Genomic DNA, 20,574 nt, shown 5'->3' on the forward strand with positions numbered 1-20,574 from the left:
GATTTTATGAAGGATAAGGAATGTTTAAGGTTTGGTCGCTCAAGTGAAGAAAATGACAAGGTGAGAAACTGAAGAAAAGAATACAAAAGTAGAACGGAACATCAAAGTCAAATTATCAAGAAGGGCACAGATTGAAATTCTATGAAGGATAAGGAATGTTTAAGGTTTGGTCGCTCAAGCGAAGACAATGACAAGGTATTAAACTAAAGAAAAGAATACAAAAGTAGAGCGGAACATCAAAGGCAGATTATCAAGAAGGGTACAGATTGAGATTCTATGATGGATAAGGAATGTTTAGGGTTTGGTCGCTCAAGTGACAAGGTGAGATACTAAAGTAAAGGAAAGTTCACGTAAAAAAATAAATTTAACAAAGAAAAACACAAAAAAAGAAATTAAAAATATAATGGTCCTTTGTGATGAAAATAGGCCGGAGTCTTCGAAGAAAAAAGCAAACAAGAGTAAAAAGAAGAAAAAAGTAGAAAAAGCTGGAAAACTTTCCGAAAATAAGGAATTCTACAAAAGAAGGAGGAAAAAAACTTGAAATTGTTTCGTAGTTCAAATTTATAAAGTTCCATATTTATGCAATATATGATTTTTAACTTTTATTCACAAATTTAATTTTTCGGTATAAATAACAAACATCAAAATTCTTTAGCGAATAATTATAATTAACTATTGTTTTACTCATTGACTCACTTTAAGGGGTTTCGCTGCCGATTGACATAACGTCTCATTCAGCGCCATACATATGATCGTACTAGCCAAAATGCGAGATGTGCAAAATAAGGTTTTCTCGATTCTGGCAAGTAGAGATATTTAGAAAATTTCTCGCTCAACATCTTCCACTGCTAAGTGATGATGAATTTTTGAACTGCAGTAAGAAGGAAATAAAATCAACTTTTAGTCTTTTACTTTTTGTTCATGTCCCTAATTTCCTCGAAGTGCTCACGAAATGGAAAATTAGTCGCAACATTTACTTGTCTTCGAGTTATCTATAACGTTTTTAACTAAAGTCGTGTTATATATAACGTTGCCATTAAAAAATCTATTGCATTCGGAGCAAAATCGGTAAGATTTGAAATCTCTTCCCTGAATTTAATGGTTACCCAGCGGAATGCACAGCATAACTGTATTTATTATTGTACACTGCAATACTTTATTATTTATTCTTCAACCCATCTTCCAATCCTAACACTTTAATTAGTTTTAAACAATATACTAAAAAAATTGTTTTTCGTTTTCTAACTGTTGCCCACGATTTTGCCAGTTTAAAAGTTCTTTGATTTCAATTTTAACTATTTTAAAGAAAATGCCCTCGATATTGTCATATTGAATTTAAGTGATAATTCAAATCAGTTCGGTAACCATTAAATCACACAAACAACTGTATGAATAGGAGTTTTGGGACATTTCGGCATAGTACGCAGCAGAAGCATTAAAATTATTTCCATCTATGTGAGATATGCTACATTACGTGAGATATGCTACTTTCTAATGCTACATTACGTGCTGTACTACTTCCTCACGCTCCTCTCGAGCCATACCTTGAGTATTGTATAATAACACTATCCTACAATAATGAAAGATACATTTTCAGTTTTTTTACATTTCTCAATTATCTTGTAATTTTGAAAATGTTTAGTTCAAGCGATTTTTTTAAATTTAGCAAAAAGATTTAAAGCTTTGAGAGGAATGAGGGACCGACTATAAATATGAAATAAAACAAGTACTTTTGAACACCCTATGCTAGAAAACCAAGCAATAAGCTCGCTGCTTGTGCCGATTACTTTGTTATTTGCAATAACTGCATAAAATTTTTTAAACCTATCTTAAATATTTATGGAGGTAGGGACATTTTTATAAAACAACCAATTTTTTTGCTTTACGTTTTTCTCCAATAACTTTAAAAATCTTCCATATAAGTAAATAAAATTTTGGGATCAATTCGAAATTAATTACAAAATTAATTAATTAATTTAATTCATTTAAAATTTGGAAAAATTTGTTAAAAAAAGTGAGAAATGAGTATTTTAAGTATTTTTTTTCTGTGAATGCGTGGAAAAATATAAAATTTTTTTCTTCATAATTTTGTGGTAAATATTTGGTAACTAATAAAAAATTCCGATTTGAATATTTTAAAAATTTGAAAAGCTTCAAGCAATATTCTAGGTTGCTTTTCTACCCCTTAAACGAAAACTCAAAAAATAATAACAGGTTTTCCCGAAATTTAATTTAGTATCATGAGACAAATTTTAATAACTAATGCTAATACGCTACAATAAACATCCGTTCACCAAAATGTGATAATATAAGAAAATAAAAATGCGGAAGGAGGAGGGTTTATCCCCCACAATGTCGGTGTCTTTTTTTTAAACAAATTTTGTTTGATAATACAAAATGAAATTTGTGGAAAAGCCCTTATCTTTTTGAGCTTTCTTTTAGAAAGTACAAAAACTTCTTAAAAATGGCTTGAAACTTCTTGAATTTTTAAGATATTCAAATTTGACTTTTTTCCTTAATTGCCAAATACGATTCACAACAAATTATAGAGTTTTCTTTTTCTTTTTTTGGCGCATGCGCAGTATAAAAGAGCTACTTTAAGTACTTACACCGAAGAGCCATTGCATTATGACCACCCTCCATCTATAGCAATGGTCTCGCCCAGGTTTTCATGGTTTCTCGCCCAGGAACAATGTTTTCATGGGGCACATTAGGACCCATAATCCTCATAGAACAATCCCTGACGTCTGTAAGCTACTTGAACATAGTTGCAGACCAGGTTCACCCTCTCATGGCAGCAGATTTTCCTGCGGGGGATGGTGTTTACCAACAGGATAATGCTCCATGTCATAAGAGTCGAATTGTCGAGGAACATTCCAGTGACTTTCAAGTCATGTCTTGGCCCCCAAATTCACCTGACCTTAATCCAATAGAGCATTTCTTATCCTACTTGGGAAATCAAATTCGCGCTGCCACGCTACCCCCTCTCAATGTGAGGGAATTGCAGGACCAGTTGGTGATTTCTTGGTACCAGATACCTCAGACTACCTATCAGCGCCTTGTGGAATCAATGCCACAGGGGATGCTAGCAGTTTTGATGGCTAAAGGTGGTTCTACATGTTATTAGCAGGGTGGTCATAATGTAATGGCTCTTCGGTGTAAAGCTTACGCGGGATAAAAAATTTTTGTTTAAAACTTTAAAACAATAAATATGTGATTAATTTTAAATTTCATTAAAAATTTTTATTTAATTTTATGAAATATAGAAGATACAGCAAAAAATTAGTTTTTTTCTCTCATAAAACTGTCTATATCTCCATAAATATTTCAGCTAGGTTTACGAAATTTCATGCAGTTATTTAAATTAACAGCTTAAGTAATTGATACAAGTTACGAATTTCTAGCTTAAATGTACTTGTTTTCTTTCGCAATTTATTGTCGAACTCTCATACCTTTGAAAGTTTTAACCCTAGGCTAAGCATGCATTAAAAATTGCCTGAACTAAGCACTTCTAAAGTTATTAAATAATCATATAATTCTTGAGAAATGTAAAAAAAACTGAAAGTGTCTCTTCCTTTATTGTAGGGTAGTGTATATTTTCCATTGACCAAAAAAGACAAGCTCTATCCCCAATAATTGGTATCACAGTATGCGGCACCATAGAACTATACATATATTTTAGAAAGCTTCAAAAATAAATTTTAATAATATTTTCGTAAATAAGCTTTTATTTTCATAAAAATACAAAATTGTTCTAACTAAATATTTTACGTATACTGTTCAACGCTATTAAAATTACTGCTAAAGGCAACCAAGCATATTGAATCTAAATAAATACTTTACGCTTAATTCTTAACACTACCTAAAACAATCTAACAAAATGAATAATAACTATAGTGTTGCCAATAGATAAACAACCGAATTTATGGTGCCACATAAAAGAAATATATATATAGAGATTATTTTTTAATCTTCATTACTAAGACTTACACGAAAAAATGTGTCACTTGATTAAAATACCATAAACATTTTAGAACAATTTTAAATCTTTTTATATTTTTTTCATATCGTGAAAAAGTTGGAAGCATATCTTTTTTTCTTTCAAAACTATCACGCTTCTTCAAAAGGTTGGCCAACCCTGCTCAAAATATATCGAAATTAGTAAATGCATGAAAGTAGGAGAATATGTAGAAGAATAAAATGTCGATATTATTGATCATAAGGTTACTTTTACAGTGGAAACTGAATGATGTAATGTTGAAATATGTTTGAATGATGTTATTAATTTAGTTTTTGAAACTTAAAAAAGTCCTTTGCTTAAAAAAATATATAATCAATTTGTACTCATCATTTCTTAAAGTGTGTCAATTTTAAGTTCTAGTATTTCATAGTTCTATTAAATAATTTGTCCAGTTCTTACTATTAAAGGAAAAGGGGATTAAAAATATCAAAACCTGTTTGATTGCTTGAGGAAGTAGAGAGAAGATGTTAGATGGTTATAAGAAACTTTTACCTTTTATTCACCAATCGTGAAGGTTTAACAATTTTTAATCCAGCCTTGTTCAACAGTGATTAGTCAGATTTTAATAATGACTTTTTTTTTATTGCTTATGGCATTTAAATACATTTGGAGATTAATTCGGAAAAAATTATTTAATAATTTTTTATATTCATTTATGTACTGCAAAATAGTATTAATAAATTGGAATGTAATTGTGGCATAGGGTTAAAACAAATTTAAAAACTAGAATCTTCTCTTAAAATGATGTTATTGGGTTAAAACTACTCTAATTTTACCTTGAAGCTATTATTTTATAGACGTATATTTATGTATGTTGGCATTTTCTTGCTGTAAAAATCACTATGGCCCCCTTGATATAAATCTGAAAGGTAGTAAATGACTCTTGCGTGTTTTTATATAACGTTGTTGAAAATTATAATTTTCAGATCACCATTTTTTTAATAACCAAAAGTGTCTGCAATCGATTTTTTATATAAAAAGGTTTCTGTAATTCTCACTATTATAGCATTATTTTTATACAATTATAAAATGGATTAAGTTTTTAAAATAAAATGATTATTCAAAAATGCAAATTATTTGTGACAAATATTTCTGTTACAAAGTTAAAAATATTAAGCATAATTTTCTTTCTACGAGATTAATTAGTTTTGGTTGGTTAATTAACAAATTTAAAACGTCAGAGAAAAGAATTTATTATTAATACTAGGAAACGCATTTTTTCAAGCTAATTTAACTTTTAAGCATTAAATATCAGTTTTGTAACTTTCCGTTCGTTTTCAAAAGCTGTATTTTGTTACATTGTATACAATTTAAAAGCTAAGTAAATTTCATTACATTAGGAGAATATTTGTTTAAAAATTAAATATATTTTTAAAAGATATACGAGATAATAATTGAGAAAAAGAATTATTTTTTCACCCCGAAACGATTTCAGAATTTTGTGAAAAAGGAATTTTATTCCGTCTTCAACTCGATTAGTTTTACATTCTAAATTTACGTCAATAATTAAAATAAACTCTACTTAGAGAATAACTTTATTTGTGATTGTCTGAAAATTGTGAGTTAAACTTGAATATATTTGTATATGTTACCGGCAAAGTATGAAATCCGGCATTATATATAATGCCTAAAACTAGCCGGCAAAGTATGAAATGATTTATATTTCACACATTGCCTAGGCGTTATATATAATGCCGGATGCTATTTAGGCAAAGTGTGAAATAAACGTCCTCATGAGGTTATTATGTAAATGATGTGCATGTTACTGTGAATGACCGAAATCGGTGGTTGTTGACTTTCACCGGTGAATGTTGACAATCACATAGTCGCTTTGCTGAATGTCCGAAATATTTATTGCATCCGAGTTGATTTTGATTTATTCGTGGATATAATTACATTTATTCGATATTTTAATATTTACTGACGATAGATTAGAAGAAACATCAGTGTTTGGAGTATGGGGCAAATGTATACCGGGCAGTGGCCCTTGACCTTAAAAAACCATTGCCCGGTATACATTTGCCCGATACTCCAAACACTGATGTTTATTCTAATCTATCGTCAGTAAGTATTAAAATATCGAATAAATGTAATTATATCCACGAATAAATCAAAATCAACTCGGAAGCAATAAATATTTCGGACATTCGGCAAAGCGACTATGTGATTGTCAACATTCACCGGTGAAAGTCAACAACCACCGATTTCGGTCATTCACAGTAACATGCACATCATTTACATAATAACCTCATCAGGACGTTTATTTTATACTTTTGCTAAATAGCATCCGGCATTATATATAATGCCTAGGCAATGTGTGAAATATAAATCATTTCATACTTTGCCTAAAAACGTCAGGCATTATATATAATGCCGTCATTTTATACTTTGCCGGTCACATATATGTTTTAAAAATTAGGAAAGATTATCTCAACTTGATTTCGGTTCAATTTTGATTTCTCATGAACTTAAAAATATAATTTTAGTAAAATGTAATGTTAGCTAACAAAAATTAACATATAAGGAACAGAAGCCTACCGTCATCCAAAGCCCAGCTTAAATAACAATGAAATCCCCATACGTGTTAAGTCTAATATTTTACCCCTAAACATTATATAGAAATATTTATTATAAATAACGATTAAGTGTTAAAGAAATCTTGGAGAAAGATTGAAATTATACCATTTGTTAATCCTTTGACGTAGAATTTTTGTTAAGTAAATTTCTCATACTTTTTTCCTTATTTTGTATATTGTATATGTATTTTGCATATAAGTCGAAATAAGCGAAAAATATTACGTTTTAATAATTTGTGGTTAAATATAGCACGAGACACCGTTAAAGGTAAAATCTTCCAAGCACGGCTCACTATGAATAAATTTTTTTTCAAATTTGTTCTTATTTGCAGTTATTTAAATCTAAGAGAAACACTTATTCATTATTGAATTTTTTTTTAATTTATAAAATCAACTATTGATAAATTCTTGAATGCAAATAAAAAAAACTACTTTTTTTTCAAAACTATTTTTTTTTGGTTTTTATTTTTTAGTACAAATATGATTACGATAATCTAATAGATTTTTTTAGTAACTATTAGACTGTTTATTACGATTAAAAAAATTCTAAAATATATTTTTTATTTGTATATAGAGAGTCAGAAAAAAAAATATAAAAGGGACACTGTTGCCCCACTTGCGTCAAAGGGTTAGAGAGTGAAAAGGTTAATTAACTAAAATATTTCAGATTAATTCAATTACTATTAAATATTGGAATACTGCAAGGAATATTTTATAACCGTCGTTGAACAGCTGACTCAATTTTGGGTTTACGACTACTGATGTTCAACTACATAGCCTTGCAATTTTGAACCAATCCAGGAGACAAGGAAACTCCTGGATCAGTACCCCCCAGAGGTATGATTTGTAATGGGAACATAGAGGAGTTAGTGACTCAACAGATTTAACGTGCATCAGTAGCTATTTACTACACAGGGAGTCTTCGGCTGGCGGGGATCGAACCCACGACCTCTTGGACTTACCAACCAGGCTATCCCGGCCGTGCAAAGAGTATTAAAGTGAATAAATATAGAAGATAATAAGAAATTCCTATAGAAATCAGCTTTTATATTCGTTTAAAGCAGAAAAGCTATTTTCTCGCTATAAAATGTTGTCGATTATTAACGTTTGTATCTGATAAAGCTTTAGTTATTGAAATTTTAAAGATGAGGTTAAGTATTTAATCTTAGTTAATAATTATTAAAAAAGACAGGTAAAGAAAGATAGATAAAGAAAGATAGATAGTTAAATCTATTTAATAACTATTAAAAGAGAGATAGGTCAAATTTTTAAGATAAAGTTATATATTTAACCTCAGTTTTAAAGTGGTTTTTTAAAAATATTTTAAGTTAAATATTTAAGTTAAATATTTAAGTTAAATTATTTTAAAGATAGTTTAAAATTTTTAAGATAAGGTTAAATATTTTTTCTTAGGTAGTAATTATTAAATTATAGGTTAAAAATTCTAAGATAATGTTGAATATTTAATCTTAGTTAAAAACTGTTAAAAGATAGGTTAAAATATCTTAGATAATTTTAAATATTTAATTTTAGTTAATAACTATTAAATGATAGGTTAATTTTTTATGATAATGTTATATATTTAATCTTAATTAGTAACTGTTAAGATATTGGGTGAAATGCTGATATTCGCTCTAAGAAAATTTAAAACGTTTGCTTTCATTTTGATGTATGACAATTTTATTTGTTCTGAGCCTACCTAATATGTTGTAACTAAAATGAAAATTATTTTTTATTGTTTTATTAAAATTTTTTTTAAACTTATTTATGTTTATGAGCACGGTAAAAGTATGCAGTTATTATTAGTAGCTTGATATGTAATTTTTTTAAATTCGGTCATTTTCATTCTAAAAGTTCGTGCTACTTTGTAAAATTGATTTTAGGCATCTATTTCTAATTTTTTCTTCTTCGACAACGTGACACTAATTTTACAAATCCATCAATATTTTGTAATTGACCTTTCGGTAAAGAAATGTTTTCAGACAGCCAATTTCAGGTAGATGTTGTAGAAATAAAAAATGAAAATAGAAAAGAAAAAGAATTATATGAAGCAAATATGAAAGATATTTATTCTCTTTTATTTAGGAAAGATTACAAAAACTTGTGTATGAACATTGAATACGGTGAAGAAATTATTATTACTGGAAATTACATAGTTTTTGTTCTTTTACTTGTTATATTTTTAATTTAAAAGGAAATGAAATGGGTGGTCTTAATCATGTTTTTGTAACATGCAAATTCGCTATTTTTTTGTTCTCTTTGTGGCATCACGACATATTTGTTTGAATTTGGTTACAGCATATTGCTGCCTGGTTACAACCTTTATTTTGAATTCTCATTTATTTCAGTGAGGTATTGAAATAATATAAGTAATAGTTAATCGACAAGAAGGCAAAATGAAAAGTTAGAATGTTTTTTTTCTTCCGAAGCGTTATTTTTACTCTTAAGCGAAATGCTCACGCTTTCTTTCAAAGGATTACTAAATTAGATGAAGCCTTTTCATAATTTCCTTGTAGAGTATTTTATTCAAGATCACTAGCTTTTATAGTTTATAAAACTTGAGTTAGTATGATAAAGAGAAATAATAAGTTTTTTTTGCCAGCGAAATCTAATAATTTCAGCTGAATTAAATTTCCATTTATTAATTTACTAATAATTTTCGATTACTTTGGCTTATTATATCTATATACTATATAAAAATCAACTGTCATTTTACCGTTTGGTCCATCCTCATTGGACAGAAAAATCACATGATATTACTGCTATCAAGCAAAGAAAATTCACAAAGGCTGTCATTAGTAAAAAAATATTAGAAATTATAAAGGTACTTGCCCGTAAATTATTTATTTATCCTTTATTTAACGGTTTTAAGTCTTCCTGGGGGAGAGCCACTATTTTTTTTGCAAACTTAACGGTATTAACTAGCAATATTTATGTATCATCAGTTCTTAATATTATTGTGAATTTTTATGTTTTTTCCTTTGATTTCTATTAAAAATTAAGGATTGAACACTAAACTAAAAGAGTTGTTCCTTTATTATAATGTAAAGAAATCGTACGGTATTACTTTAGGATGCAATATTTTATGATAAAGATACGTAACCACTGCTTCTCAATTTTTAAATGGTAAATAAGTTATATACACGTTTTAATAAGTTATTATTTTTATTTTTATTGCAAATGTTATGTAAAACTGTGTTCAATCAACATATGCAATTTAAGTAATGAATACAATACATATATTGTATATTGCCACGAAACCGATGGAATATCTTTTCTCGCGTAGGCAACAAAAAGCTGAAAGAAACTGAGTTCTAAGTTTTGTAGCAAAAGAAAAGGTTATAAACAAACTGTTTGTGTAAATAAACAAGCTCTTCTAAATTTTTGTTTTAACTATGCTGATTAATTTACGCAGGTAACATGATAATTTAGAACTTTTTTTCAGTTTCAATGATGCTTAATAATTAATACAGAAAAGAAATACCTTACTTATTGATTTAATGAATTCTGTTTTAAAATTCTGGAGTACTACCTTCATTTCTATATATTTTATAACTCTTTTTTTCCTTCATATTTTTCCTATTTTCTCTGATTACCAGTTTATGTCAGAATAAAGGACATAAAACGACTTGTTTCCGACTACAGTAATTTATTGTGCGAATGAAACTCAATGAATTATTTGTCCCTAATATAATTTACAAGTACATCATATAAACCAAATTATAATCCATATAAATTGAATGAAATGTTTTTAAATGTAAGGTTTAAACAGGATGTATATGTTGCATAGTTTAAGAGCTTCATTTTTAAAAAAGGATACATACGAAGCTAGATTACAATGTATAAGTATCCAAGTTGAGTAATTAAACGGAATAAGCTCAAGTTGCAAAGCAATCCGATAGAAACTGCGAAGACAGTTACGGGCTGGCTAGTGCAGCGAGTAAGAGGTGGCTCTTCTAGTAACTATATAAGATTCTACAACAATGATAAGAACTAATTTTCGCTTTACTGCCGAATAATCTATATAGAATTGTGGTAGTTCAAGGAATAGAACGCTCGCTTTCCAATGAGGTGATTCAGGTTTGAATCCCAGTGGTAGCTTGTTGATGCGCTACTCTTGTCGCGCACCGAACACGGTGCTGACGTAAAATATCTTCAGTTGTAGACGGATCATGGATTAGGGCCCCCTTACCATCAGGCTAACCGTGGGAGGTTTTCGGTGGCTTTCCTCTCCATGTTACGCAAATGATAGTTAGTTTCATCAGAAAGTCCTCCACGAAGGTAAATTTTTCCAAATATTTGAACCAGGAGTTCCCTTGTCTTCTGGATTGGGTTCAAAATTACAAGGTTACGGAGTTGAACATTAGTAGTAGTCGTAAACCCCAAAATTGGTTCAGCTGTTCAACGCCGTTTATAAAATGAAACAAAAAATCTTTGTAGTGAAAATATTTAATGAGTTTATTTAATTAATAATGAAATAATAATTTAAGTTTTTAAGCGAAGTTGTAATTGTAACTGGAAGAAATTAGTAAGTTTAAATTTTAACCGAACAGAATTAGAAACTAAACCTGGGAAGTAAATCAATAACGTGAAACCTGTGAGGGTGCCAAAAATCATATTTTGAAACCAAATAAAGGGAGCGGTAAAATCTTTAGACGAAATTTATAGGCTAAGCACTATTTTAAGTGTTTGATACTATATGACGTAAAAAATGTTGGGTTAGACATTATATATTGTATGTGAAAGTCATTTTACTGTTATGAACTTGTAACAAATATAAAATTATTTAAATAGGTAAAAATGTTATATTTTCGAATTCTTTTAATAGATATTTATATAATTTACTCAGTGATATATATTAAATAGTTAATTCATGCTTTACTCAATAGATGATCACCCAATGAACACATAGTCTTTATAATTAGTTTTGCAAGACTGCAGTTTCTCAATTCTCAACACTGCAATTCTTCAAACAAGGGGTAAAAATGAGACTCCACAATCAGACAATGATTTGTGTGATTAAGGAAAGGATTCCATTGCATATTTTAAAATCCCTGTGAATAATCGATATTTTTTTGAGGTTATATAAAAATTTTTGGTTTTTAAGGTAAAATAATTCTTTTTTTCTCTTAATTTTTAACAATAAGTTACCTATTTATTGAAATGAAAAAGATAGATAAAATAAAAAATACATGCATTACTTAAGTTTTTTTTTATCTACAACTATATCGTTTCAACTACAACTATATCGTGTGTAAAGAATTGTAATTTAAGAAATGGAAGCATTTTATTCTTCAAGTTCGTATCTTCTCTTTGCCATTCGAAATTTCCTTATTTTCCCCTGTTAAGAAATTCGAAAGAAATTTTACTCATCCTGAATAATATATAAACACACTCAAAATAAATAATTATTAATTTGCATTTTTCCAAACTTAAGGGTCTATTAAGTATTAATTAAGTTTTAAAAGTAAAAGGAGAAAAGGAATAGATGTTTGATTAAAAAGCGAGTAATGTATTCCTTGTAGCTGTGGCAAAAAGCCAAATAGTTAATTAGTAAGCATACCACTTTACAGCTGTAATGGCATTTTAGCCGGAAAACTAGGGTAGTTCTTCTTTCTTTTTTTTAATCTTTTGATGAAAGCAAGAAGCAGCCTATAAAAAATATACGGAAACTGTTGAAAAAAAGCAGATGTTAACTGTTTAGAATATGTCGTGGGTGATTTCAAAAACAAGTTGATTACACAGCTCCTGATTTCCTATACAGAATATATTTAAAGCGCGTCCGTATTTGCTTTACTTTTCAGTCGATAAAGACTTTCCCAATAGTTTGTTAATGATTGGATTATCTTCAATAACAGTATGTAATTAATCACGAAATCTTAATATGGAGGTTGTCTGTTCTATAAGTTGAAATTAAATTACTTTCGGTTTAAAATAAATAATCGCAATTTTTAACAAATTTCTTTTAGGTCAGAATTACTAATTTTACGCTTTAGAATGCGCAGCTGTTATGTCGTTATATTAGATTGTTGTTGTTGTTGTAGTTAATTTACGTCACACTAGAGCTGCACAATGGGCTATTGGCGACGGTCTGGAAAACATCCCTGAGAATGATCCGAAGACAAGCCATCAAAATTTTGATCTTCTGCAGAGAGGATGGCACCACCGCTTCGGTAGCCCAACGACCTGCACGCGAAGTCGAGCACTTTACGGTAGAGCAGTTTGTTATATTAGAATATTAGTGATTCGGTGAATGATATATTGTATTCGGTTTAAAATTAGGCGAGACAATATAAACTTAGAATCCCAGTGACAGTTAGTTGTGAATACGGCAATATATTTAAACATATATGTAATGGGTCCCGCAGTAGACTGATCGTGAAGACACGGTTCCCAGTAGAACACCAAAGTCAAGCATCACTGGATACGGTCAGTTAGTGGGTGATAACTTTGATCAGCCTGCGTAGGGACCGAGAGTGGGCGGTATCGGTTCTCGTTAAGCTGTTCTACCGTAAAGTGCTCGACCTCACGCTACCGAAGAAGGGGAGTCATCCCCTATTCAGAGATCAAAATTGCGATGGCATGTCTTCGGATCATAATAGCTCATTGTGCAGCTCTAGGGTGACGTAAATAAAGTACTTACCTATATCTTATGGGGTTACGTCAAGGATTACGTGTTCCTGCCCCACCCGCTTTATGGCATGTGATTTAACAGAATTACGGCAATATATTCGTACCATACGGAACCATATTCGCAACCATTGATCTATCGTTACAAGTTGCAATGATTGTGACAAGAATTTTTTTTAAGATTTGAAGTCCGCCACATCATTTAAGTTTCTCATGATGAACATTTCTGAAAAAAACAAACACTTGTGATGTTTCTTTATCAGGTAAAGTAAATTTTGCCGATGTATTGGTAATATTTTGTTTGTTATAAATCTGTCAAACTCCGGAGGGAATTGGGACAGACTCTGTAATAAATTTTATTGAAATAATGAAAAAAATATGCTTTATAAGTCACAGATAAAAGTATTATTCGTTCATACTATAAGTCATAAAGAAGTTAACAAAAATATGGCACAAACACTAAATTATATACTATAGAGTGTAAACTTTTCAAACCTACAGCATCACCAAACTGTTTTCTTTTAGTGTCGCTAGAGGTCACTACGGTCGTAAAGAAATCTAGGGAAACTTTAAATCTCAAGCCGGGTGGTCATGCCGATCCGGCAAATGTTCTGAGCGTAAAAGTAGTGTGTTCGAGCAGTAACCCTTAACATATTTCCTTCAAGTGTGCTAGCTGTTCTTCAACTTTATAAGGGCTTACAAGCCGTTTCTGTAATGAGCACATAAGCTAGCTTTTCCAGACATCCGAGCTGTTGTTGTTAATTTACGTCGCACTAGAGCTGCACAATGGGCTATTGGCGACGGTCTGGGAAACATCACGGAGAATGATCCGAAGACATGACATCACAATTTTGATCTTCTGCGGAGGGGATGGCACCCCCGCTTCGGTAGCCCGACGACCTTTTCGCGAAGTCGAGCACTTTACGGTAGCACAGTTTAACGAGGACCAATACCACACACCCTCGGTCCCTACGCAGACGGATCCAAGTGGTCACCCACCCGCACACTGACCGCAGCCAGTGATGCTTGACATCGGTGATCTGCTGGGAACCGTGTCTTAACGATCAGTCCACTGCGGGACCATCCGAGCTGAGAAACACTATTACTCGAATATATTATGGTTAAACTAGCATATTTCTTAAAATCTGATATATATTATACTGTAAGAAAGTATTCAAAGTATAAAAAGTATATACTATACACAGGATATTCTGCGATGATCACCTTTGATAGTAGTAGTAGTAGTTCATATACTACTACTACTAGTAGTTCATAGCACTAGAGCTGCACAATGGGCTATCGGCAACGGTCTGGGAAACATCCCGGAGGATGACCCGAAGACATGCCATCACAATTTTGATCCTCTGTAGAAGGGATGGCTCCTCGGCTTTGGTAGCCAGGCGACTTGCTCGCAAAGTCGAGAACTTTACGGTAGAACAGTTTAACGGGGACCAATACCGCACACCCTCGGTCCCAACGTAGACTGATCCAAGTGGTCACCCAGCAGCACACTGACCGCAGCCAGTGATACTTGACTTCGGTGATCTGCTGGGAACCGTGTCTTAACGATCAGTTCACTGCGGGACTCCTTTGATATATAGTGCTCAAATCTTCGTGAAAAATGAGATCGGAAAACATTTATATTGATCAACATTTAAATAAGATAAAAGGAAAATTTTACCCGATTTTCATTCAATAATATCGAGGCTGATCAGAGCTAAAAAATGGATAAAAACATATTTTTCTTTATTTGGGAGAAATGGAATACGATCAATTGAATTATAATTAGAAGAATGGACTGTGCTCAAATTACTGGAACCACATCTAAACTCTGAATACAAAGTGACTACGGAAAAATAATGTTTTTACGGCAAATTTTTTTTTCTGCCAAAAAAAAAATGTTAATAACGATTACCTCAAATCGCACTTGGTTGAGTTTTCTTTTGCTGATAAGGACAATAGGCTCTATGAGCACGCCAGAATTACAATAAATTACCAAAAAGATGGCAAAAAGTTATCGAAGTTACAAATTAAAGTTTAGCTTTTGTTCAGAAAAAAATGAGTTTTATTTCACACTAAAAAATCAAAATTACTTCCTTCTCATCTTAATTGTTAGACGGGAACTGATTCAAAGAATTATTTGATGAGTTTTGCTAATTGATGTGTTTCTGTAAGTATTTTCCTCTATTCTGTAACAATTTATAATACAAAGCTATTCATAATTTACTCTAGGGTTATAGAAGGCTTAAAAATACAAGATGAAAGCAACAAGAATTAAACTTACACTAAATTCAGTGTTTTCATCATAGAAAAAAAATGGGTGAGAATTTCTCACCTTTTCTCAAAAACAGAGTGAGATTTCAAAAAGTTAAGAGAGATTTCTAAAACCTAAAAAAACACAAAAACTCTTGAAAAAAAATCATTTCTTTAATTATAATACATTTTTAACGTCTTCTATTTTTCAAAGCATTGAATATTTTTGGTGCATCATCATAGAAGATTTTGCCTTTACAAGGTATCTGTCCATCTTACATTAGCACATAAAAAAATTGAACGTCTTACATGAAGAAACCTTACCTACGGTAAACACGTGGTTGCGGAGAAATGTGTTCTGAAAGGGGTTCCGTGGTTGTGTTCTGTTGTTCAAATTGTTCTGAACAATACTGGTAAATAAGGAAGCTAGATAACGGGGCAGATGTTGAAAATAATGAAAGTGAAACGGATTTTATTCTAAATGGCGTAATTCGAAGCTTTTTCCAAAATGCGAGAAATTCGTGAATTTTGAAATTTATTTATAGAATGCGCGAATTTCTCGCGGTAATAATTTCTCGCGGTAATGCGAGAAAAGAAAAAAATATGCGAGATTCTCGCGTTCTCGCGCTGTAGTGATGCATGATGCATAACCAATTCTCGTTTTATTTGCTACCCTTACAGTTGTTCGATGCATAAATTCACCGTCAAACGTCAATATGTATAATTTGCGATATTATTGACAGCACGTGTCATGTTTTTGTGCCGAAGCACGACGCAATAATGTAAAAAACAAGGTCTGTTTACATAGTCTTACTAGAAAAGTCTCACGTTTAAGGAAAACATGTTCTCTATTAATGTGATTCCGCGTCGAAGGAGCAATAATAAATTATAATTTTAATCAGGAATTTTTCTGAATATGGATAATATTGTTTTCATCTATAGATATTTTAGTTTGGCACTTAATTTACATCGTACTGGATCTGCACAGTGGGCTATTGGTGACGGTCTGGGAAACATCCTTGAGGATTGTGACATCTCTCTCTCTCTCTCTATTACGCGAGATGTTTCTATTTTGGTTCGTTCATTGAATCAAATCACTCTTAATGATGATAAGGAATTTTAATTATATAAATATTTAATTTAAAATTCCGGATTATATAAACATTCACAATTACATATCAGCAAGTATAGATGTTATACCACAACTCCGGAGCTCTACGGCTCCTTACTCCTTAACTACGTCCAGTCTATCTGGTCTCCGCATTCCATCTCTTATATATAAAAATATTTTTTCTCACAAAAAATGTCCTTGACTTCTCCGTAGTCCACCCCTACTCTAAGGGGACGACACTTCCTGTGTGCCTTACCCTCTGACCCTCAGGACAGGGGTCAATAAAATGCGTGGGAGAGGAATCAGGATCCTGACAAGGATGATCCGAAGACATGCTATCACAATAGTGTGAGGCCACTTTCTCAATTTAGGCATAGATCTGAAGGGGAAGAAAATTTTCTCCGATTCCACAAATGTTACGATCACGTATATCGCATGTCCTCGGTGGGTCTTAGCGGAATTGAAGAACGAGCCCCAGACCCTCCATACCGAAATCCGATTCTCTAATCACTGGGCTACCACGGTCCTCTGAGATATTTTAGACTTAAAAGTCATAAAAGTTTTTTTTAAAACAAATAGAGATTCTAAGACGACGCTGGGGCCTCCCTGGGGCCACTCTATTGAGTGGAGGTAGCAGGTTCAAATCCCGCTGTAACCCTGGACGCATCATTATGATGTCCTCCTCCAATTTGAGCGAATAGTTCCTCCTCAACTTGGCAAGAGTTTCTAAGTAGTCTTTTTGTAATGAGCATCCAGACCTGCATATGTATATATAATAATAAATAAATAAAAAACCTAAATTCAATTCCTTTACCTTCCATGTGAAAATCTATTAAAGATCAAATCCACTACTAGCAGCAGCCAATTCTATAGGCATGTACTTTATTTACGTCGCATTTGAGCAGCCCAATGGGCTATTGGCTACAGTCTGGGAAACATCCTCGAGGATGATTAGAAGATATGTCATCACAATTTTGATCCTGAGTAGAGGGGATGACTACGCAGCTTTGGTGGCCCAACAACTTGCACGCGAAGTCGAGAACAGTTAGGATTTATTTTCCTAAATCCCTTCATAACTAGATTTTTCTTTTTTTTTTATGCTGTGAAAATTTCATAAAATATTTTATGTCGAGTTACGGTAGAACAGTTTAACCAGCACCGATACTGCGGACCCTGGGTCCAAACGCAGGCTAACAAAAGTGGTCACCCACTCGCTTATTGACCGCAGCCAGTGATACTTGACTTCGGTGTTCTACTGGTAACCGTGTCTTTACAAACAATCTACTGCAGGACTGGTCCCGCAGTGGACTACTCATTACTCAATTGTGCATTACTCAATATCATGCGTCACGTGGACAAAACGGTTGAACCGTCCATTACAAAGTTGAATTGTGTCTGGTAGGAACTAGATTTTATAGCATCGATGTACAGTGCGTAAAAAAACCTTACCCTGAATAACTATTGATCTAATGATCGGATCTTCACGTTCTAGGACTCCATTTTAATTATTAGAGGGGGTGTTCTAAAATATGCTAATTAATTAAGGCAGATGATGTTTTAAGTTATGGAACAAGACACAAAAACGTACTTTCTCTGAACAAATATACCTTAATCTGAAAAATATGGTCCCCATAGTATGGGCAGGAGAGCGATCCAAAGTTTGGTCCCCTTAATGTTAATATTTTTTTGTGTATTTTGCCATATATCGAGAACTTTCAAAGCAAATTTAATTATATTTGCACACAATTGTAAAATTCGTTTATCCAAAGACAAATCCATGCAAAAAGTAAAGTTTAGTAAATATTAACTATTTTTTATTATTTTATTTAATAACAGTCGTAAAACTTTTGAATTGTAAGGTATATAAATTTTTACACAATTTTAAAGTATTTAATTTCACATAGCAAAATCAAAGTCAATGAAATCCGTCGTCAACAGCTCTAGTGTGACGTAAATAAAGAAACTACTTCAAATAATTTAGTTTTTGGAAGAGTTAATCCCCCCTACGCCTCATTGTCGATTAATCAGAGTCAGATGATGTTTTTATTTTATTTTTCCCCTTGCATATCAAAATGTAAATATTTAGGGCCTAACTGGGCAAGCGGTATCGCTTGTTAAACGCTATGCAAAGCGTGGAGGTAGCGGGTTCGAATACCGCCATTTCCCTGGATGTATCTTCGTGCAGCCCTTCTCTGTATTGTACTATCTGTAATTCTATTTGACAAAGGTTTATAAGCCTAAATTGAGCACACAAGCCTGAAAATGTATGTAAATTCAATAAAACAATAAATAGATAAATATTTATGGTTTCATTTTATCCAAAGGTACTAAAAATATATATTAAATTTGATAATTATAGATTAATCCGTTTATAAAGCATAGCTGCTGTAGTGACAAGGGCATCATTTATCCCATGGTTGTTGTTGTTGTAGTTCACTTACGTCGCCCTAGAGCTGCACAATGGGCTATTGGCGACGGTCTGGGAAACATCCCTGAGGATGATCCGAAGACATGCCATAACAATTTTGATCCTTTGCAGAGGGGATGGCACCCCCGCTTCGGTAGCCCAACGACCTGCACGCGAAGTCGAGCACTTTACGGTAGCACAGTTTAACAAGGACCGATACCGCACACCCATGGTCCCTACGTAGACTGATCCAAGTGGTCACCGACCCGCACACTCACCGTAACCAGTGATGCTTGACTTCGGTGATCTGCTGGGAACCGTGTCTTAACGATCAGTCCACTGCGGGACTATCCCATGGTGGAAGAAGTGAGAACATTACATCAGTAGAGCCCCAGGGTATTTTTCGAAACTCCTTTGCTAGGAAAAATTATAAAATCCGCCATTTAACTGCTTTAAACTCGAAGCAAAGATGTAATTCTCAACATCTGCATCATCTGACCGTAAAGAGTGGACTGAAATTTAGATTGTTGCAGTAGTTAATTTACGTCACACTAGAGCTGCACGATGGGCTATTGGCGACGGTCTGGGAAACATCCCTGAGGATGATCCGAAGACAGATCCCTGAGGATGATCCGAAGACATGCCATAATAATTTTGATCCTCTGCAGAGGGGATGGCACCCCCGCTTCGGTAGCCCAACGACCTGCACGCGAAGTCGAGCACTTTACGGTAGCACAGTTTAACGAGGACCAACACCGCACACCCTCGGTCCCTACGTGGACTGATCCAAGTGGTGACCCACCCGCACACTCACCGTAACCAGTGATGCTTGACTTCGGTGATCTGCTGGGAACCGTGTCTTAACGAGCAGTCCACTGCGGGACACTGAAATTTAGAACAAACAAGCTTAAACATTTGAAACAAATCAATAAACTGTTTTAAACTAACTCTAGATAATTATTATTAATTCTAGATAATAATTAATAATAAAAATCCTGAAAATAATTATTAAAATCAATAAATAATTCTCAATATGATCACATTCTTACGAGGTTTGACAATTCAGTGTTAGAGTATTTATAAAAATTTTCAAAAAGGAAATAACAAAAGCTTTTTCTTTTCCCAAAACTTCACCTTTTATTTCTGTGCCTTTTACATATACATTGCGTCATTTTCATAATAAGCATAAACGCTTGTAAAAGATTTACAAAACTTAGGTTATGAATGACTAACGCAAGCTACAAACTCCTTACAGTTATAAAAATAGCAAATTATTCGTTAAAAAATATTATTTTGCGTGACGACAGAGCTTTCGAGAAACAGCTGTAAATTATATGCACGGAAAATATTTAGGAATTTATTTTTATTTCACAGTTTTTTCCCCTCAGAATGTAGACAAAAGGTCTAGTAAAAAACACACGGAAACCTGCACAGCTAAATTCATAATCAAAATATTTCAAAATCTGTCTTATTTTCATCAAAATCATTTCATAAAAAATTTCATTAAAAAATATTATTTTAGCAGTTAGTGCGACTTCTATAAAAGTAATTTGTCATGAAGTCATTATTTCCGTTG

The sequence above is a fragment of the Parasteatoda tepidariorum genome, chromosome 3 (assembly GCF_043381705.1).
Source record: "Parasteatoda tepidariorum isolate YZ-2023 chromosome 3, CAS_Ptep_4.0, whole genome shotgun sequence".
NCBI classification, from domain to species: domain Eukaryota; kingdom Metazoa; phylum Arthropoda; class Arachnida; order Araneae; family Theridiidae; genus Parasteatoda; species Parasteatoda tepidariorum.